The sequence below is a fragment of the Melanotaenia boesemani genome, chromosome 5 (assembly GCF_017639745.1).
Source record: "Melanotaenia boesemani isolate fMelBoe1 chromosome 5, fMelBoe1.pri, whole genome shotgun sequence".
NCBI lineage: Eukaryota > Metazoa > Chordata > Actinopteri > Atheriniformes > Melanotaeniidae > Melanotaenia > Melanotaenia boesemani.
The window spans coordinates 26229064-26252851 of NC_055686.1; positions in this window are offsets into that span (position 1 = coordinate 26229064).

Below are 23788 nucleotides of genomic sequence, written 5' to 3' on the forward strand. Positions count from 1 at the left end.
AGTTCAGTGTTTCATTGTATTGATGCTACAGTCTGCAGATGTTCCCACATTGTGGTGGGATTGTGGTTTAGACCCCAAACCGTTGACTGAATGTGTCACTGAGCTGAAGCTAAACATTTTGTTTCACAAAGACAGCATTTACAGCCACAATGTTAAAAACTCTGACAGGTGAAGTGAAGAACATTGATCGTCTCTTCATGATACAAACTCCTGCTGGGAAACATCAGATTGCTGCAGATTAAAGCAGAAAATGTTTTGTGAAATTGTAAAGATGAACAATTCTTATTTGAGATGCCTTTGTTTTTCAGCCATGTTGCTATGGTAACCTTAAAAATGTTATCTTTAGAGTGGAAACTAGATAAAACACTAAATTAAAGAATAATTTGCTTTGTTGTGTCAAACATTATTAGGCTTCTAGGGCCTGAGAACAAACTGACAGGCCAACTTTCCAGTTCTTCACCACATACAAGGAGGTGTGAGTACAAGAATAACCTCATGCATCACATTCAGCTCAGAGCTAGTGTGTTTATAGCAGATAAAATGTGTCAAACTGTGAAAAATGTGCTTCAGTTTTTTTGACTGAAGTATAATGCAATGTGCATTATGCGTTTTCACAGTTAGTGAGATGTACAACAGGATGGCCAATATTTAGTTTTTTCTGAAACATTATGTGAGGACAAGTCATCAAAGAGATGGATTGAGCAAATATGAAGATATTTTCTACTTTGCTTTATGCCTTGAACTCAGTTTATAACTGTTTATAACTTCCTTCTTGTTTTCTTGTCAGTCAGGAGTAAATACAGTATGATGTGCAGAAAGCAGCATGTTTGGCTTGAAACTTCCACTTCCCCATTTTAATCCTGCAGCACAGAAAGGAAACATGAGCTCACTGTGAAAACATGCTGCAGATAATCCAGTAGAGGCATGAACTAAAATCAAATTCAAAGTCAGCTTTATTGTCAGTTTCTTCACATGTGCAAGTCATACAACAGAATTAAGATTACATTTCCCACGGTCCTGCAGTGAAGACAGGACATTTCAACACTGAAGTAACCATTAAAAAATAAAAAGTGCACAGGCACAACAAGTATCTGACATTACACAGTGATAATTAATAAAGTGTAATGATTTAGGGTATGAACTGATCCTAAGGCTGTCTGTAACAATGACAATACAGAGTTCACAGTGATTTGAAAGTAGCAGCAAAGTTGTTTGTATTAGTTGTGGTACTATGTACAAGCAAAGTGAGTCTGGTGGTACGGGAACTGAGACTCTATACCTCTACCAGAGGGCAGGTAGCTGAACAGTTTGTGTGCAGGGTGGCTTGCATCACTCACATTGTGATCACTTTGTGGGTGAGGTGGGTGGTGTATATGTCCTTCAGGGAGGGAAGTGGTGCACCAATGATCCTTCCAGCTGGGTTCACTATGCGCTGCAGGGCTCTGCTGTTGTAGTCAGTGCAGCTTCCGCCCCACACAGTGATGCAGCTGGAAAAGATGATCTCAGTGGTTCCTCTGTAGAATGTGGTCATGATGGGTGGTGGAGCTCTTGCCTGCTTGAGTTTGTGCAAGAAGTAGAGGCGCCGCGGGGCTTTCCTCACCAGTGATGCAGTGTTGGTAGTCCAGGAGAGGTCTTCACTGATGTTCAACCTCAGGAATTTGGAGCTGCTCACTCTCTCCACAGCAGCACCATCGATGGTCAGTGACGGGTGTAGGGGTGTTGTCTTTCTGGAAGTTGACAACAATCTCCTCGGTCTTGCTGACATTCAGCAGGAGGTTTTTGTCTCTGCACCATGTGGTCAGAAGATTGAGCTCTTTGCTGTAGTGAGTCTTGTCGCCCTTGATGATGAGACCCACCAGAGTTGTGTCGTCCACAAACTTCACCTGGTGATTTGTGCTGTAGGTTGTGTTGTAGTTGTGTGTCAGCAGGGTGAAAAGCAGGGGACTGAGCACACAGCCTTGGGGAGCCCCTGTGCTCAGTGTGATGCATCTTGAGGTGTTGTTTCCAACATGTACTGCTTGTAATCTCTGACTGAGGAAGTCCAGCAGCCAGTTGCAGAAGGAGGTCATTTATTTCAAACAGGTTCATCGAGGCATGAAATGAACCTGAGGCATCGCTTAGCTTTTATTCTCCTCACATGTGGAACAAATTTCCAAAAATCGGCAGGTTTGCTGAAACTCTCGTCAATTTTAAATCAGGGGTTTAAAAACTTTTCTATTTGCTGCCTATTAAAAAAAAAACAACTGGAAATTCCTCACACTGGAACTTTATATCTTGCATTGTATCTCTTTAATTGTAGCTTTTTTTTCTTTTTCTTTTTATTTGATTTCTTTTAAGGTTTGTTTTTAATGCACTTGTTATTGTTTCCTGCACCCCGCTGTAATGTTTTAATGTTTTATGTATTGTAACAAACGTACCAAGCACTGACTTAAGATTAGTGTTGACGTGTCCAGGGTGTACCCCACTTCTCACCCAGTGGCAGCTGATAAACATTCCAGTTTTCTGAATTGGGTTAAGCTGGTATAGAAGATGGATGGATGGATGGATGCATAGCACAGCTACAACAAACATGCACAGAAAGAAGAAACAACAGTTATTTTCTCCAACTTGAGGTTGAGCGATTCCAGCTAGTTATACTTGGATTCACCTCAACACACGGCTTAGGCTCTGGAACCACTGTCCTTGAGAGGGGCTGGACCCTCTGCCATTCTGGAGTTGCTCCCGGTGAGAGGCGCCGAGCAGATGTGGGTATGCTTATTGCCCCCCGACTTGGCGCCTGTACGTTGAGGCTTTGCTCCAGGAGGGGCTCAGAGTAGAGCCGCTGCTCCTCCGCATCAAGAGGAGCCAGATGAGGTGGCTCGGGCATCTGGTTAGGGTGCCTGCTGGACGCCTCCCTGGTGAGGTGTTCCGGGCAGGTCCCTCCACAAAGAGGCCCCAGGGAATACCCAGGACACGCTGGACAGACTACTTGTCTCGGCTGGCCTGGGAACGCCTCGGGATCCCCCCCCGAATGAGCTGGTGAATGTGGTTGGTTAGAGGGCAGTCTGGGTTTCCCTGCTTATGCAGCTACCCCAGCTACCCGACTCCGGATAAGCAGCAGACTGTCAGGGTTGCTGCCTGCACTTCCCTAATCAGGCTCATCTGCTCCAACTGGAGCCGCCCTGATTGCCAAACCATTGTCACCAGTTCCCCACTCCTTTCAAACCCTCTTCTGTTCAGGCTTCCTTGCCAGATGGTCAACTACTCTTCTCCTGTTGATATCCAGCCTTCCTCTTGTCTTGTTCTAGATTCCTGTTGCCGACCCTGATACGTACCTTGGACCCCCTGCTGCCTTATCCCCTGTTGGATCTTCTTGCCTGCTGCTTATTCGGATATGACCTCTGTTTCGGACTGGCTACTGAACCCTGCCTGCCCCAGTAAGTATCTGCCTCTCTCCTCAATGTTATGACCATTGTCTGCCGGACCCTCGGTTTTCTGTGGATTGTGGACCATCACTGTTTCCTCCTGGGATCCCCCTGATTCTGGATTCCATGTCCTCCTATACTAACAGGACTCTACTGCCTCCTCCCTGCATAACCACTACAATACTGAATCTGCATCCTTGTTGTTCAATAAACCCTGTTTTTGGTCTTGCCCTTATTCTAGTGTGTGTGGCTGATTTCGCGGATCTTCTGGAGTGAACCATTACAGCAGACAATGGATGGATGGATGGATGAATGAGTCATATCGGTTCTGACGTAACCAGTTTCAATGGTTAAGAAAAGCAAAACCAAACTGATAATCAGACAGTGGTCTCATAGGGAGCTCCCAGTGATTGTGTAAAAGTTTTTACACTTGGATCTTTAGTGAAACCCTGTTTGATCCTTTTGGACATAACAATCTCATCATAGCTTCACAGATTTTGAGGACAGTAAGATCTGACATTTTTCCTCACATACACAATATTTGAGTAAAACTTAAAAACAACACAACAATATAATAAAACTGCAGAACAGCAAATCACACAGCCAGTATAATCAGTGGTATCAGATCAAATCAGGAGAGGGTCTCTGATAAAAATCTGTTTTAAAAAGAGAATTAAAGGAGGACATTAACTACTGGCCTGTTTTTTTCAGGCAGCTCATTCCAGAGTTCAGAGGCTTTGACAGCAAAAGTGCTGTCACCTCTCGTCTTTAATCTAGTATCTGGGATAACTACTCACCAAGGAGGAAGAGACAAAGTTTAATAAAAAGAAAAGAAAAAAAACTAAGGTTTATACTTTATTTTATACTTGTGGTATCTTGGTCTCCTTTGCTGTCCTGGTTTGCTTTGCTGTTCACACTTCCATCTTCTTGCATTGAATCAACAGATACCTGATAATAGCTAACAGGTAAGTTAGCCATTATCAGGTATCTGATTATCTGTGAGGCTCCTCATTCATCCAGATCATGATATTCAACGAAGGTTGAGTCAAGTCAGCTGGACTGGGTTTAGTTTCTTGAAAACATTTCACTCTCATCCAGAAGAGCTTCTTTAGTTCTGATAGAGATTGTTGGAGATTTTATTTAAGTAGCCTGTAAAGCTACTGATGTTTTAGAGTCTACGACTGTTATCGAGAGTCAAGACTCATATGAGGTCTTGTTAAAGTAAGCGTACAATATTCTGCAGTTATATACGCCCAACCATGTTATTGTTGTAGAAATGTCCTCATTCAACACTCATGGTGACCCTGTTGATGCAGAGGTGAAGTCAGTGGATGGTGAAAATGTGGTTCCTTTTAATTGTTGCACTGTGCAAGCAGGTCTGATTATTTTTGAGGAACTCAGACACATCTTCCCCCTTTTTACTCAGAATGGTGAGGAAATAAAATAAGCAATAAGCATCAGTTCTGCAAACAGACTAAACTTGTTGGTAAGTATAGTGAGATTAGTCAGAGGTGATACATTTCCCAGTAACACAGATTAGTACTATTTGCAACAGACATATCAAAAATAAACATGCAGCCTGGTTTAAACGTACTATATCATCAACCTTATGAACCCAACCTGGCTTGTATCAGCAGAAGAATAAGGTGATAGGGGCGGTACTAGAGTATGGAAACTGTTTTCTTGACATAATTTGAGTAGCTTAATGCATATCCATCTCTGTTTGAATATCAATGCATTGTTTAGTTACCAACTATGTTCATATGCTTCTAACTGTTATGGCTAACAGAGACATAATGCACTGGATCTGAATGAAACACAATCAGGTATCGTGCTCTTGTTCATGGTGACTGGTGTCAGTCTTTACTGCTGGTTGAGACCTGGTTATTGTAAAATGCAGTTAGCATAGCTCATTAACAACTAAACTTCTAATGTACTTATATTTGTTAGCTTTGATGACGGTAAAGGTGTTGTAGCTCTGCTCTTCCTCTGAATGAGGACATTTCTATTTTTACTGGCTGTAAAATGACAGCAGAGAGCCGTAAACAAAGCACTTTTATGTTGTATAAAATATACTTATGTACTTATGTGTTAATGTTCAGGAAACAGGTACCAACAACAGGTTGTGTGTAAATCAAGACGCTCAACCTGTTGATAATACTCAAAAGAAAGTGGTTATTTCTGCCATCAGGCCAGAGGTGGGTCCAACATGCTAAGATATTTTTTTTTAAATTGTTGATGTGTTTTTGTTTGTATCATTGTTTTATTAGATTTTTGTAGCACTTTGAAATTGTTCTTGCTTTACAAATAAATTATTATTATTATTAATAAAAGGACCAACAGTAACAAAGGGTTCACAACAAGGTTCCTTTCTTCTTAAGTGTAAACACATTTAGTGTGCTGGAGATCAGTGAGCAGATAAAACGTAAAGTATGCTTGCTAATAAAAATAACCCTGCTTCCCCCAAACTGCAACACAGAAAATATCAGCAAAGCTCTTTGCATGTAGATCTTAACTGACCCTAAATTATTAGAATGAATAAAAAGCTCTAATTTCAGCTCTGTCTGCTTTCTGCTGCAGTGACATTTGACAATAAATAAATCCACTTCCTCATTTCTTACTGCCGCCCCAAAAAAAGAACTAAGCCGTTTTTTTCTTTTTACGTACTAAGATGGTACAGATAAACCTGAACAATGACTCAATGGAAAGATACAGCAACCATTAGAAGTGCATAAAGTCATTGTAGCCCTGTACACAGTTCATATAAGTTACAGGGCATAAAAGACAATTACAAGTGTAATAAAAGTATAAGTTTCAGAAAAGAGTTTGTAAATAGAGTTCATGATGGTTAAAATGGTTAAAAAGCATGCTGGTTTAAAAGCATAAATATAATATGTACAAGTTAATGAGACTATTTACAGTTAAAAGATAAATTCATATCAAAGTCTTGGGTTTATCTAAGAGAGGAGAGAAACTGTGGTAATGTGTAACCTAACCTGTTACCTGTTTAGGTCAATTTTCTGATTCCTGTTTTGCAATTGGTTGTTTATCCTCACGAGCCAATCAGAGTACCATCACCCGTTAAGGGGCGGGACTACTGGCACAGGTTAGTGTGGAGAGTAGTGGGCACGCGAGAAAAAAGAGATAAAGAAGCTGTTGAACAGAGAGCTAATCGAGAAGGCATCGTGGTGTAGGAAGCATTAAAGTTCGTTGTGAAGGTCAACTACCCGTGGTCCTGATAAGAACTTTCAGTGTGACTTGCAAGAGGAGCCGGACGTTGGTGAGAGAGAGACTGGTTTCCAGCCGATGGCCCTGCTGTTTTGTGACCCCTGCGGTTTGGCTGCGGTACCCTGTCGCACATGGCCCGTGTCCTGCCGGTTTTCTCCTTTTGGTGACAGTCATCCCCATCACCATTGGCCATAGAGAGGCCTGTATTCCCCATTTCCTTTCTGCCCTTACTGACATAACTCTGGATCCGTGAGTACATTCTTTCCAATGCACGTGCTTTTATTTTATGCTCAGTTTGAGTGAATCGGCCATTACAGTTTTAAGGCCCACCGCACACAAGCACCGAACAGGCCTGCAACGGGCTGGGTTTTATTTAAGATCAGTTAAGTTGTTTTGTGTTAAGGAAACTAAAGGTTTATTTACTGGTGGTTTTTATTTTGAACCCTTTTTTACTATTGAGTTGTGCCACTTTGTGAGTTATCCTTATTTATTTTAAGACACCCAAATCTATATTCATTTTTGTAAATAAATTTTTTGTAAATATCTTCTTAACCAAGATACAGTTGTGGTGGTCATCATTAACGGTTATCCAGTACTGTATACGTTAACCAAATAGCATAGGAAAACAGTTATTTCCATATAACGAGCCCAGGCCCAGTCTCATTGTATTAACTAGGGATGTTATGCTCGAGCGGTCTGCTCGATCACGTGTCGAGCATGTGACATAGAAGTGTTGTGAGTATTGTCTCTGAGCATTGATTCAGCATGCCAAAAGTCACGTGATAGACCAAACGAGGCCTCGTTACGTCATCAGCGCGTATCGAGCAGCAAGCGGGATCTTTGAAGGAACCGGGCTTGTCAATCTCTCAGATTCCAAACGCTGAGGAGATCGCGGGTTTTTGAGAGGAGATTCTGTAGCGATTGTGCGACATTGCATTTTGAAAACAAATTTAGGAAAAGCATCACATCAGCATGAGCTTATATTGGATCACATTTAGCTTTTAGAGATTTGGGGAAACAAACGTCTGCGCAAGACGCCGTTGCCATGGAGTATGAGAGAAGGACGGAGCAGGTGGTGCCTTCACCATCATAGGTAAGCTTAATTCCCCTTTCTTTATATAGATGATTTTAAATAGCCTTACAAAGAGCAGACTTTAAAGTTAATCATAAACTTCAACCAGAAGCATCAGAGGAAACTTCTCAGTCTACAGCTGCAGAGGAAAACTACAACCTGCAGGACCTTAGACACCAAGCTGGTTTCTGATCACCATCAGCAGAGAATTTAATAATTTTAAAATTGGTTAATTACAATTTTGTTCTTGTGTTTCTTTCAGGTGCAACCTCTCCAAAGCTGGAAAGGTAGTGTGCCAGAATAGGAGCAGACTGAAGCCTGACAGAAAATACGTTTTTTAAATAAAAATTTATGACACATCACAATGTTGCCAGTTTTTTTTTTCTCATCATACATTTCAAGATTCAAAGTGTCTTTGTCATTTCCAAAGTAAGAAAACAAGTTTCCCTGAACAATGAAAATCTTACTTTGCCGTTCAACCTGAATGCCATAAAACATTATAAAATAAAAATAAACAATTTGAAAAAAAAAAAACTAGATAGACGATAAAAAAAACTGAGTAAATAATCTATGTACATAAATGTGCAGTGAGCTATAAACTGTTGTTTCACATTTAACAACGATCAGCTATGCAAACGAAAACAACTCATGAGGTAGACAAAACACGCATTTGCAATATCTATTATAAATAATAAGACACATAAAACAGTTAACACTTTTATTACAACTGTATAAAATAACTAACACAGTCACTATACCCGTTACACAAACACTCCTTCCCTCATGCCTTCCCACTGAGTAACTACTATCATTACAGATTAGTATACTTAAGTTACACCACAATTCTGTTACCTAAACAAATGTTACCTAATACCCCTCCTTGTTATTTATGTGAACAACAGAAAATAAATATTCACTTGGATGGTAGATTACGTATCGTTTATTGAACACGTATTCAAAGTTGAGATAGGAATGACAGATGTGAGGTGTCAATGCCGTCCTTCTGATACATCAGACACCCACAGCCAGCAGATGGAGCTCTTTGGTTTGGTCAAATGATTCAGAACACTAAGCCATTTTCAAGCATTTGGTTCAAAGTTGGCTCGATGATTCATGAGGCCTCGCTTTCACCATCCCTAGTATTAACTACTCCAGCTTTATTTTAACTACATGGGACCTGGGTTACATCATGTTATATTGGCCTCTTGTTATTTTCCTTATAGTTTATAGTGAGTGGATTTATCAGCAGGCCTATCTAAAAATGAGCTAATTATTAAGTTCCTGGGTTAAATTCCTAATGGATGACAATGATGATGTTGTTAACATCACCTCAATCTGCTTTACATGGGAACACGTTATACAAAATTGTACCACAGGCAGAGGCTGAAATATTGGCCTGACATGAGAAACCAGGAGCACAAGCATCACAAAAGATCAGAAATAATTGTAGAACTCAATGCAAGCAAACAGTTTTGTGACACACCAGCTCCTCAATATGTAGATCCAGTATGTCATTTTTTTATGGTCCAGGCTGGTTCCAACCGCCCAACACGCTGTAAAAACTATCATATAGTCTTTCTTCAAAAGCTTGTGCAATTTCTGCAGTTGTTCTCGTCTTCATTTTTCTGCAATTTGCCCCCCACTGATCCTCTTCTTCTCTGGTGTGTTTCTTTCAGCATGTCAGCTATGCTGCTTAGCATTGCCCGGCGATTTCCATTTCCATATCCTTAAAGATGTCGGTTAGAGCTGTGAAACCTTAAGTGTCCTTAAGTGTCCAGATCATACACACTGGGTTGTATGGCATGTGCCTGTTTTTTTTTCTCAGCAAGTCACCAAAGTTTACAGAAAGATGTCACGCTTAATCAGATTGAACCCACAAAAGATTTGAGCGTCAGGATTGGATGAATAAAATTTTAGTGTGCACAGGAAAATATCTCAAGACTGTTATATCTGGTCCTTGGCAGTAGGCTCATCTGTGGAGGTAGGAGAACTGAGTTTGTGGAATTTCCATTTCTTTTGCTTTTTTAAGTGACATGTAGACTCACATGTAGTCACATGTAGTCTTTCTTCAAATGGCCTTGAAGATGTCGGCTAGAGCTGTGAAACCTCAACAAGTGTCCAGATTGGTTCAGAATCCATATCCAATCCGTAAAATAATCAGAAGGTCAAAGTCCAAGAGAGCCGCACAAAAAATAGAGCAAAACGTTACCAGACTGAAGCAGGTAGGTACAAAAAAACACCAGGAAGTTAGAAAAACAGTCAACAGACAGATGAAGGGCTGTAAACTTACAGGAGTAAACACTGACTATCTGGCAGTAAGCAGCAGAGACTCCTGCTTATCTAGGGAGCAACACAGGTGGAAAGCATTAGCAATTAGGGTAAAGCAATCAGAGTCAGAGGTAAGATGCCTTCAGAGGCAGCTGGGAAATCCCATCTTCAACATAAAACTGTAACAGAAAGATGTCTCATTAGCAAAGACCTTGATGAGCAGTTTGATTAATCTGAATCAGGTGTGCTGGAGTTGGAAACCTCCAAAACATGCAGGGCAGGTGTCCCCATAGACCAGGATGGAAAAAGACTGAATTAAATAAGATGGAATTCAAGAAAATTATCATGATAAAATAAAGATGAACGTGAAGTTGAACTTCAGCACACAAATGCATGAATGATAAACCAACAGTTTATTTAAATTTCCAAGTAAGTGATGAAACTTACAAGCTGTCTCCATCCTCTCTGTGATGTTATTTGTACTAACATGGTTGTTGCCACTGCAGACAACAGTTCTGTTCTCAGTGAAAATGGTGATGTTGAAATTGTGGAATGACTTCTGAGGTGGTCTGCAGCCGTCTTCATCACAGACGGACCACAGCAAGTTGTCCTGGATGGAGCAGTTTACTGTGACGCTGCAGGATCCCTCAGTCAGGTTGGAGTGGTGCTCTGACGTCATCGTCATCGCTGGTCTGGGAACCATGTCTGCAACAGCCAAACAATCAGGTACAATCATGATATAATGGCGCCCTCCTCTGGCTGCCAGCTGTAAACACAAGACAGTCATCAAACGTTCAGATGTGTGTTTAATGTTTCATTTGAGATATGTGAGGAAATGAGAATTGACTACTTTTAAAGTTGCAATGTAAAAAAATCATCATTTTGTAATGTCTTGTAAAGACAGCAAAGATTTATTAGCACTTTCTACCAGGTCAATACTCAGTACAGACATATAAATAGAGAAGATTAATGTATAGTACAGGCTAAATACAAAGTACTGCAAAAGGACCCACCTTGGAAGAAGACTTGATATGTCTCAGATACTGAATTATAATCACTTTATAGATACTGGTGTCGTTGTCAGTCAACATTTTTATACAAAGGGAAAAAATTTTTGCGACCAGGCCGTGTTTTCTCTTTATAGCTGGAATTGATGCCTCTCTCAGTATGAATAACTTTACCAGAGAATTCCCATTTACCACCAAAATATGGAGGATTTTTACTGACATTCAGACATAAAGTTGTTTCTGAGAACATAATATGTTGCTTTTGGATGTTCTGCCATAGTTCCTAAAGAAAGGAAAAAGAAAACATTCAAGATCATTTTTAAATACACAGTCACAGCCTTTCAAAACAAAGAACACAGAGCAAACATACGGAAATAGGTGATAGAAGGAAAGTGGACAAAGAGCTCATTTTTAAATTTATTTTACATTAATTTAGTGGCATTGTTGTAAGGAAATGTCTGAGAAGCTAAAGTGAATGCTTGTTAAAAAAAAACATTTAAATAATCACTTTTTGTCTGTTTTTCTCGTTTTTTTTTTACAGTGTTGAGCAGGATAGGAAACATATTCTCTAGGATTTTACTTAATGTTTTAATTTAGTTAATGGTCAAAAATGAATAAATGTACAGATTAAATTTTTCATAAAATAACTCATGTGAAAAATATTCATCACTAAAATGGTGTTACAGTAATTTTTGTATTTTGTAATGAAAATTAAATTAAAGCACATTAACTAGTTCAGACATCCTATATGCAAAAATGAAATAATGTCATAATTGATCTTATCTGTAAAAGTCCAGCAGCTCAGAAAAGAAACATTTTTTGGACGCTCATCGTTATAATCTTAACAAGTGTGGAATAGGAACGCATGGCGTGTTAAATAGTGCAGCAAACCATGAATCTACCCAGAACAACACCACCAGGTGCCAAACTCAGGAAACGAAAGAGAAAAGAAAAAATAGAAAAGATTTCCAGCATTAGAGAACCAATAAATAATTTATCTAAATGCAGTCGACAATCTAGTGTTGCTTCTTTCAACCATGATGCCTAACGTCCCACAAAATGTGAGATAGCAGTAAGTTATTTTGTGTTAATGCATGCCATAGGGAAGTAGGGCTGGTTTGTGTATCTTTGAGATCTCACGCTGCAGTCATGAAGTAATAAAGTAACTGGCTAAAATTCTGTTTGACACACACACATGATGTTTTCCATGAACTATGTATTTTGTTTTTTACCTTGACTTTATTGTGGATTTGTTATTTTACTATTTCAGGGGAAAAAACTAATATTTTTTGCACAATTTAGAATGTGAATCTGTTCAATTATTGTTCAGAATGTTTTCATCTTTTGTATAAAACTTTACCAATGTTATTTTCACAATCATTCAGAGTCACTGTGTTCATATTGTTGGTGCAGTTTTATTTGGAATTCTAGTGTTTTGAAATGGTGAGTTTGTCAGATTGTGTTTTATGTAGAGAACCTGTTTAGTGTTTATAAAAATGTGTCATTTTAAATTGTGTTGTTGTGTTATTGTTATTCATTGTTCACATGTGTTCAATAAATGTTCATTAAAATATTCAAATGTTTACTAAAAACATATTAAAATATCCATTCAGTTTTGTTCACTCACCAGTAGGTGGTAATATTGAGACAAATGTTGGTAATTGCGTCACTCAACTGTAGAAGAGAATCAACTGATGTTTCAAGCTGTTTGCAAACACTGCAGCTGCAACATTACAATGTTTGACAAAATGAATAACGTTATAAATGCATAAAATTTTAATTTAAACATACACCGTAAATGATAAAGATTTCTTTTGAGACATGAGATGCAGAATTGGAGAACTGCTGGTGTGAAACGGTAGGTTGAAGTGCAGTTTAGTCCGTTATTTACCTGATAATAGCAGTTATCTTTTATAATAGATTTAAGCCAAATGTATTAAGCAACAGCATAACAGCACAGAAATAGTTAATAATAAACTGCAACCTGTAAGTTGATGATAACATGATGATGAGCTTCTGCAGCTGATGCGACGTCATAATCAGTGACAAAACCTCCTTTATCCATTTTACATCAGCAAGAAACCTTCTAACTCCATGTAAGCTTGATTTGGGTAAAATATTAATAAAGTAATGACACAATCAAATATATGATGATAATGTAAAACACAATACCAAGTTTGATGACATTATGTCCAATTATTACAAAAACCATAAAGTTTTATTCATTTCTTGAAAAATAACAGTTTTGGACACAGGAGGTTTGCGCCCGACAGCAGCGATATGACGATCGTAAGGAACAGCATGTTTGATGACACAAATATTGAGATATTTGTCAGGAAGAAGACATTTTTATTGTTCCATAGTTTTGTGAAGAGATGAAGTGAATGAAGTAAAACCTACAGTCATGAATTCCATGTTGCTTTGTAGTGATGGAAGAGAGAGTAGTTTATTTAAAGAATGGGTTTATATTTAATCTGGTGAAGAATAGAATGGATTCTTTTTTATTTATTTTGCACTATATGAGAGACAAACTGAAATATTGTCCATGTTTTTGATTGACTGATTAATTTTTATTTCGAACAAAAAATAACACAAATTATTCAGAGTAAATAAAAAACTAACAGTTGCTATAGAGTCTGAAAAGGAGCAGGATGAAGTTTAAAAACTTATTTATTCCTGCCCCCCTTTTATAATCATAATTTACTTTAATTTTTTTTTGGAAAAAATAGATAAAGAATGAATATAAACATGTATATGGGGGTATTTTCTTTAATCAAGAGCATACTTGTTTGCTTTGACAGCAATCAATGACTGTTCATTCATTACAAGAGTTCTCTGCAACCCTTAAATATACAACTCCACATATACTCCACAAACAATGTCCAAACAATCTGATTTGTGTTCACCAACCATCACATACTGTTGCCTTTTAGTTAAATAGCTCTGAATCCATTTCAGCACAACCCCTCGTATCCCATACCGCTCCAATTTATTAATGAAAATACCATGGACAAAATAACCCTGCTGCTAATAGTTTCTGATCTACACAGTTAGTAATTTCCTCTATTAGAATGGATTATTTTTTATTTATTTCCCACTATATGAGAAATAAACTGAAATATTGTCCATATTTTTGATTGACTGATTTTTTTTCGAACAAAAAAATAACACAAATTTATCAGAGTCAATAAAAAAGTAACAGTTATAGAGTCTGAAAAGGAGCAGGATGAAGTTTGTTCTGCTCCAACTCAGAAGTTTCCCCTCTATGTTCTGTCATCTCCTCCACCACCACCCGGGCATATGACCGGGGTTTTATGATCAGCCCAGTAACAATTATATAATTTATTCTAGTTTACTGTTCAAGATCAGCGACACGGTTCTCCAAGGCTTGAATTTTATTATCCTTCTCAGCATTCTGCAATTGCAGGTCCTTGACTTCTTCCACCAAACTCAGTTTTTTTATGCTATAGTTTGACAGTAGTAACTTCTTCCACCAAGAAGTCAAGTGTCCTCACTTTCATCAGGGGACAGAGTCTTTTTGGGCCTCGTCATATAAATTTGCAATCACCTACAACTGACAAAAACATCAGGTGTTAGCTGTTAGCTAGTGACTAATTAGCTCACCAGTAGGTTACCTGCTCCGCTGTCGTTTATTCCGAATCCAGAATCCCAAATCCAAAAACTTTTCCAGGCAGACATCAAGCCAAAGATTGCACCAACCCAAATTCCTAAATCCAAAATCAGTAGTTGATCAATTCAGAAAAAGGGTCAGAAAAGTGCCATCACATCAGAAAACTGACACAGACAACAAACAGGAAGTAACTGGAAGACCGAACCACGTTTATGACATGTAATAAAATGTTGTAAACAATGTGTGTAAAACATGTAAAAAAGTAAAACAGAGACAAAAAACAGGGAAAACATAACATCATAACATACTCTGTACAGTGATGTTGACTGTGTTGCTGAACTCTCCTGATCCAGACTCACACCAGTAAACTCCACTGTGGTTCATGTTCATGTTACATGAGGATCCAGTCATTCTCCCCCAGGAGGAGCAGCGTGACAGATGATGTGTTTCTGTAAAGCTCATCACTCTCCACTCAGCAGAGTTTCCTCCACAGTTCAGTGAAACAGAGTCAGATGTGAAGTGTTGAACTCTGTCAGGATTCACTGTGAGAGACGCTGCTGGATGAACATCTGAAAAACAAACATGTAATGAGATTTCTATAAAACACATTAAAATATAAAAAATACCTTGAAACAAATTTTCCTTTGGTTTATATTTTATTTAGTCGTGAAGATCGGAGCTCACATTTAAACAAACTGATCAAAATGAGATTTTATGATTTCAAAATTTTAAGTACGTTTTAAATATTAAACTGTTTAAATCTTAACAATCATCTTTTAAAGATACAAGTACATATTTTAAGTTTAAATATTTCATTGCTTCACCTGATTAGGGTTTATTCTTATTCATCTGTAGCTTCTGTATTTGTTGAAGTTGTGCACAGACGAAGTTGTTGTTCCCCCCCCTCCTGCTGCAACCACATATAGGGGGAATACATTATAATTAAATTGGTGGAATATAGACTTAGTTTTAGAGTGAAAAGATAGAAGAATCAAAGTGAAACCATAATGTCTGCTTATTAATGCAACAGAAAAAAAATTACATGCAGACTAGACAAACTTTACTTCACTGTAATCACTGTAATCTACTGGGTCTCCTCTTCCAGCTCTACACACATATCCTGCTGTGTGTGTTTGTCCATGAATGATGTAGGAATCATGTTCAGTCCCAGCTGTCATGGTTGCTGCTCTGCTGAGCCTACAGCTCCTCATCACACTCATCTGCTCCACCTGGTGCAGCCCTGATTACTCACTCTGTTCACCTGCTCTCCTCCCTACTTAAGCTCACTCCAGTCCTTGCTTCCTTGCCAGATGGTCAGCATTGTTTTCCCTTGTTGATGGCCAGCGTTTACGCTTGTTTTCTGATTCCTGTGTTTGACCCAGTTACGGCCTTTGGACTTCTCTTGCCTCATCCCCTGTCGGACTGCTCCTGCCTTGTGCTCTCCTGGATTTTGACCTGTTTTGGAACGACCACGGATATTCGCCTGCCCCAGCTAAGTAGTCTGCCTCCTACCCCTGTTTATGACTCTTGGTTTCTTAAATCTCTGCTTGTTTGGATTGTGGATCATCCTGACTGTTTCTGGAGTCCTTTCAGGATATTATTCCCTGCTTTACCTGAGGAAGACGCCACTGCTTCCTACTGGACCAAACCCTGCTCATCTCCTCCATTACCTGGACTGAATAAATGACTTTCTTGGAATCTATCACTGTGTGTGTGTGGCTGAATTTCCGGGTCCTCAGGGAGACACCATTACACCCAGCAGTGCTACCAGGCAGCAGATCATAACTGTACCTGTTGTTTAACAGATCAGGAACAGCTTTATACCAGTAGAACCTCCATCCTGCAGACGGAGGTTTAATCTCACATCTCAGAGTTACTGAGGATCCAGGACTCAGCCATGATGGAGACACAGAGAGGACAGGTGCTGTTGGAGAGATTAGAGAGAAACTGTTTTCAGACTGATCATCAGGTCTTTCTATCCTCTATGTTCATGGTTTACTGTTCAGGATATACCTGCTGCTGATTTGATCAATAGAGATTTTATCTGAATGGAAAGCTGTCGTGTTAATTTAGTCTAAAAATTTAACACAATTTCTCCCAAATATCTTAAAATATATTTAAATCTACCTTTCAAAATATCCAGTTATTGCACCATGAACACACACAAATTGAATGTTTCTTTCGACTAATCAATGATGTATTTTAAATACAGTTTTTAAATAAAGTTACAGTGATAACACATTTTTTCCATCTTAGTAGTTACAGAATTCTTCTAGTTTTTTTTTTTTTTTTTTTTTCAAGTTTCCAGAAGTTTAATATGTGTTCCCTGAGTCATGAGAGATTTCTGTTTAGTTTCATGTCAGGTTGGCACTGCCAAAGATTGACAACTTTATGCGGAAGCTTGGTTTGTTCTGCACTTCATCAACCCTGAGCTGAGAGAGAGCGAGAGAGAGAGATGCCTACATCAGATCTCTGTGGTCCAGTCCAAAGGTTTAAATATGTCATGGGACCCAAAAGAGCTCAGTCCAGCAGGGGGCGCACCACCTCTAGCAGAGAACTGATGCAATGCAAAGAACCCCACAAGCCAACAGGGCCCAAAGTTGGACTCTCACCTGAGGAGAATTCATATTACTTGTCTTTATTATTAATATGTTTAGAAAGAAGTGTAGAATATGCAAATAAAATCAGCTGCAATGATCAGCTGTGTTTTTATAAATAAAAATGTTTGCCTAATATCTTCACTGCAGTTATTTCACAGCTAGACGTGTGAAACTGTGGAAGATGTGTAATGACACATTGATGTATGTTTTAAATATTTCATAGAAACAACTTTTTAAGGATATACTTACTTATAAAATCAGTAACAAGCTTTAATATATTATTGAGACAATCAAGGACCAAAAGACTTAAAATGTGTGAAATGCTCTAACATAAAAACTGCTTGGTGAAAAGAAATATTTTAAAATATGTAATCTTACTTAGATTTCTGTTTAAGATATACAGGAGGTGAATGTTTATTTCTTTTATCTGAAACATCATGTGGAGGATAGAAGTTGAAGAAGAGGAGTTGAACTTGTTAAATATCTTTTCCACTTTACATCTAGAAGTTATTTTGTGACCTTTTTCTCTTTACCATCAGTCAGGAGTAAATACAGCATGATGGCCAGAAAGTAGTTTGACTTAAAGTTTTCAGCTTCTCCATTTTCATAAGAAAGAAACCAGATCACTGCTTTTAAGGAAGTTATGGTCCAGTTAAACCTGTAGCTGGAAGGAGAGTTACAGAACAAAACCCTGGAAGACTAACTGGAAATGTTTCTGTTCTCACTCTGTATGCAACAGTCAGGAGTTAAGGGAGCTCTGTGCCCCCAAAACCAGACCTCTGGACCTGCCATTGAGTCAAGATATATTATCATGGTTACAATGACACACAACAGACTGTAGATACAAAAGAGGAAGAAACTCAGTGAAAAAGCTGATGATAAAAGGAGTAAAGAAGCAGTAAAGAAAGAAAGAAGTTCAGTTACCTTCAGCATGTCCAAAATGGAAGTGAACTGATCCCTAAAAGGAAGATTGACATTTCATTAGATATTAAACTAGAAGGAATTAAATCACTGAAAAGAGACTAAAAACTTATGATGAAGACAGAAATAAAGAAGGAAGCATAACAATGTAGAATGAATAGTAAGAATAGAGAAGTGTAAGAAATAAATAAATAGTAAATGATTTTAATAACTTAAAACTGTTCATGTAATAAGCAAACATTTGGACTAAAGACATTTTCTTTTAACTGTATCTTTACCAGAAACTCTGCAGGAAACTAAACCAGCAACCAACTAAAAAAGTCCACAACTGTGTTTAGTTTAAGATCTCTGAATTGAAACTTTCTTCTTTACTGTCAGTTTCCTTCATCTGCAACATTTCAACAGAGAAAGTGAAAGAAAGATATGTGTTCACCTCAGTACGGGACCAGAGGTCTAAAAGTTTGTGTTTCAGTCTACCGCTAAGAAAAACTGTAACTTCCTGTTGTGTAACTTCCTTGTTAACATCTACAAATATAATGAGCCCTTGTTGCTAAATGAAAAATAAAGAAAAAAGACAGTAAGTAAGAAAGATGCAGGACAACTGAACAGGTATTTATTAGTTTATAATAAGTAATCAATGAAGCAATTTCCTACCAAATCATGAGTTACACATTGTGTACAAGCACATACGGTGGTACAAAAAAATACAAACCAACCCCTACAGCTATATATGTATTCTTCATCAAAACTTGTTTTTCACTTCTTGCGTTTAATTTTACTACACCCCTAATTTCTGTGTAATGATGGCAACTTTTGATGTTTACACACATAAATCCATACAAACGGTTAGAGCTGACGCTTGCTAACAGCCATATAAGCAGTTGGCTAGTGTGCCCCCTGCTGGAGGAGGTACTGCTGCAATCCCTCCAATAAGTGAAAGCAATGCTTTTAACCCTATATATGTGTGTGCGTGTGTGTGTGCGTGTGTGTGTGTGTGTGTGTGTGTGTGTGTGTATACTGATGGCCCTTATCTGAGCTGAGTTAACTTTTCCATTTTCTAACATTACATAAATCACATCAGGTGCTGTCGAGCACTTCCTGCGCATTCCTGAGCATTATTCAATGTACACAATTTTACTTTGCAAATGTGTGTGCACCATAGATACACACACTGTTTCGCACATCACAAGACATTATAAATAGAGGTTCATGAAGTCCTTCCCTCAAACATTAAACACTTCAGTTACACAAGTATCAGGTTGTGGGATTTGCCACTAAGAAAAGACATGAAAAAAAGGGTAGGTTAGTCTGATCTTTTGGTACAATCATGTCTTTTCATCTTGTCCATGGCCTTGCCTTTTTGTTCCTCCAGACTCAAGCAGAAAACCAGCACACATGCATAAAAAATTTCCTAAATCTTATTACTTAAACATTATTGGGTAACACTTTACAATACTGGACACAAAATGTGCTTTTTTACTAGGGAACGCCTTAGAGGCGAATCAGGAACTAATGAGTAGTTAACCAGTACTTATTGGTGACCACAAAGACCAGGCTTATTAGGGAACTACTGGTTAGTTATTTGCTTCGTTACTAGGGAATGCCTTAGAGACAAATCAGGAACTAATGAGTAGTTAACCAGTACTTACTGGTGCCCACAAAGACCAGGCTTATTAGGGAACTACTGGTTAGTTATCAGGGGAACAGAAGAAATTCTTCATGTGAGTACTGGATTAACTCTGAACCAGTGAGTGAACAGCTCATTATGTCAAAAACCTGTTTACTAGTGGTTAACAATCTCTTTTTTGGAAAACCTTGTAAGGATGAAAAGTAGTACCACTCTAATATTCTTGTACTGCTGTGTTATCTTTACTTGCTCATCACTTACTAAGTAACAAGTCATTACTTAATCATTCACTCCTCATTATTTATTATATTGTTTACCTTCATTAAAGTTAAACATCTTACCAAGTACTTACTGAGGAACACATCATTAACTAATCAGTACCTGACCAGCACCTACTTGTGTACCTTCATGATCATTTGCTAAAGGGCACTTAAAGGTCCCATATTATGCAAAACTTACTTTCTAAATGATTTCTAACAGTCATGTGTGTCCTCATAGCCTGTGTATGAGGCCTAAAAATAAGAAAATTCTGTCACCTCTCTCACTTGCTTCCTCCACGTTTTAGTGAATATGTGCTCAAACAGGTGAGTCTGAGATCTTTCCCTTTGTGACCTCAAGAATGGAAATAACCACTACCTCTAGTAGTGGACACTGCCATTGACCCGACCTCCCGGCTAGCTGAGCCTGCCCTCTAAAATCACAGTGCGGGCGCCAGTGAAAGCCAGATCCTCTCCCAGAGAGGGTCATGAACAGGCACCACTCATGAACATTTAAAATTTTAGACACAGAAACAGCCCGTTCTCAATAGAGCTCTCTAGAGCTACTTTTGGAATGGCTGAAATTAAGGACCAAAGATGAATTTGTGGTAATAATAATAATTTTTCCCCCAGTATGGTCAATAATTTACAGAGGTATTTTTTTTACCTCCATTAAAAGTACTCTTTGGTAAATATACTGTACTTGTACAGCACGTTTCTAGTCACGTTGACCACTCAAAGAAACGTTTTTCTTTTCTAATCTTATAATGGTTGTCATTCCACCCATGACCACTATCAAAGTTCTCACCTGTAATTAGTCAGGACTCTACCAATTGTTCTATTAATCCTCAGAATATGTATTTCAATAGAAATATCCCTGAACAGTAAATCAAACACATCACTTTTGAAAAATTGACTTTTCAGTTTTAACATTCAGAATGAACATAATCAAAACACCCCAAAAATAGTCATTTACAAATTTAACAAGTAAAGAAATGTGATGTGATGTTACTACATGTCCACATTGTGTGATGTAGGATTTCGATGGACACAGTGTGCTGCATGTGACGTCACATGTTCCTCTGTGTATGTGGGTCACTTCAGGGCAGTGTACGGTTCATACTGAAGTCTAATAGAGGCCACATGTAAATAATATGAAAGACGACTGAAACAAATTGTACTTGAACTTTAAGACTTACACACACACTTTACTGGTGGTTCAAGTGCTTTCAGACTGAAGCCCTGCAGTGGTCAATTAGGCAAAAAATCAGCATCAGAGGTCAGATTCCTCAACACTATTGTAACAAGATAATGTTATTTCGGATCTCATGTTTTAATGTCGTTGCAAATCAGTGTAATTTGACAACTTTTTCTTCATTTAAAAGAAAAAATGTGATCACACTTTGGTTTTGTGGTCTAAAAGTGGAATAATATTATTTTGTAAAGATCTTTATAAGTAATTTTTTACTTTTTAACTCTGACATTTACACAGCCAATTAAATGATCTAATAGTATATCCAGTTATATTATATTTCTGTGTGTTTTTACAAGTAAATACAAAGAATTTTGTGAATTTCTGAATATTAAACTTTCTTTTACTACCATGTTTTCTTCTTTTGAACAGTATGGTCGGGGAAGATTTGGACGAATCTGGAGGAGGCGAACATGGGTCTTTGGGATGCTAGGCATAACAGGCACGAGAAGGCGGTCCATTCTGAGGCTAGTCAGAAAACAATCCTGGTGGTACTTGATCCCAGTCATAAGGGCACTGGCTAATATGGATATGTTCAATATTCAGTAAACCACAGCCGGTCATTTGTAAACGCAGAAACAGGTGCCCATACAAAGAACATTGAGTGTGAGTGGTCTACCTACAAATCCCAGGTCTGGAGACTGCCTGGCAATCGAACAGAGAAGACTTTGAAGAAACAAATAGCCTCAAAAAAGTGGCCAAATCTCACAAGAATGGTGCACCTGGACATATGCTTCACTAGATATGCAAACAGTACAAAGTTTAAAATATATGGAAATGATAGTTTCCATATATTGGGGGAAATGCTTGCATGTGTGTGTGTGTATGTGTGTGTCTAACTTTAAGGTACATTTTGTTTAATAAATACTGTCTCTTGTTCTGCAGTTGTTATCAATTTTGAATGGTTTGCTCAGCATGATGCCATCATTAATATAGGAGTCATGTTTTCATTGTATTGTCTGACCTTTTGATGAAGGTAGACGAAGAGAAAAACACTAGACCAGGAGTTTGTAGTTTTTTTTTTTGTGAATGTTGATCAGTGGTCTGTTTAAAAAAAAAAAAAAAAAAAAGTGTATTTCTTCCACTTTCTTCTCTTCTTATCTTCTTCTAGTGTCACATCAATAGTCAATAATAGTTTTCATCTTTTTCTTTGGTGGCATTTTTGCATTCTGTTTTTCCTACTTACACAAGTAAAACAGAATCTCTTCAGAAGCAGGATGAATGTACAGACACAGTCTGACCATAATGAAATGGCCACCACTACTCAAAGTCTTTTTCATCCCAGCCACCAGAGCATGTTTTATTTATTTCATTACAGCACATCCGCCAAAAGTTAAAACATCGACACAAAGTTGACACAGTGTTTGTCTGGTCTGTTGACAACAAGTTTCTTCTGCTAGTTGCTGTGATTTTAAACACGAGTTGTTCACAATTTATGGTTTTAATTGGAAACATGAGGTGCATCCCTGGGGTGCATTGGTTGTAAATTGACTACGTCTTTAAAGACTTTAATGCATCAGGGATGCAGGACGCGTACCGAGCATCACTGTGTGAGTCGGGGTGGCCTGAATGACGACTCCCAGTCTGACTTTGTGTCCCAGTCCGGCCATGCACAGAGATGCTTTCCATTCTGCTGTAAATGCTTTTTATTTATTTTTAAATACGCACAAGAAAAAGTATTGTGTATTGTTGAGTTTCTGTTCAAGTTAATCTGTTTTGGTACTTGGTTAAACTGTTCAATTTGTGGGTTTTTCGACGAAATATTCTTTATTACCCCCATATCTATCACTCTGAATGTGTAATTCATGTTAATAGCTTCAGATTAGATGTTGTGTGAACCTCGTTAGCGATGCATTCACTGATCGCTCGTAATCCAAAATTTCCCTTAATTACATCCAATGGTGCATTCAGGAACCATTGGAGTTTTCAGTATTTGGCGAGAAATGACTCAAGATGGCGTATTTATATTATATTGCACTGTTTAAGTTCACGGGCAGTGTTCTTAATAATTGTTTGCAATATCTTGGTATCATTTCAACTTGTGTTTAGATAGATGGTACATGCTTGTTTATTTGATTGCTTATTATCTTTATTTCTGTTTTAAAGAAACCATAAACATAAACCTCATCATAACCCTCACTGATCATTGAAAATCAATAATAAAGAGTGGCATGAGTGTAACTGACGTCTACTACTATTTGTTCTAGCCGGTCAACCTGTGGAGATTGAGGATATAAAACAGCTTCCTATACAGTTCTTTAGAGGTCACAAGTTTGGTTCATATATCAACGCCTCCTTCACAATATTCATCGATGCTATAAAACATTTCTCGTTCCTGATGTTAGAAAGTTAACACAGGAAATTAAGCAGATAATGTTTTGTGTGTTATTCTTTTTCTTAATGACTCCAAGCTGATGTTAACGTCCTCTTCTCACCGTTTTCAACATGTATAAGATAACAAGACAAGCAACATTTAAATAAAGATATTCAACCATTTATTTTTCACCCGTCTTCATTAACA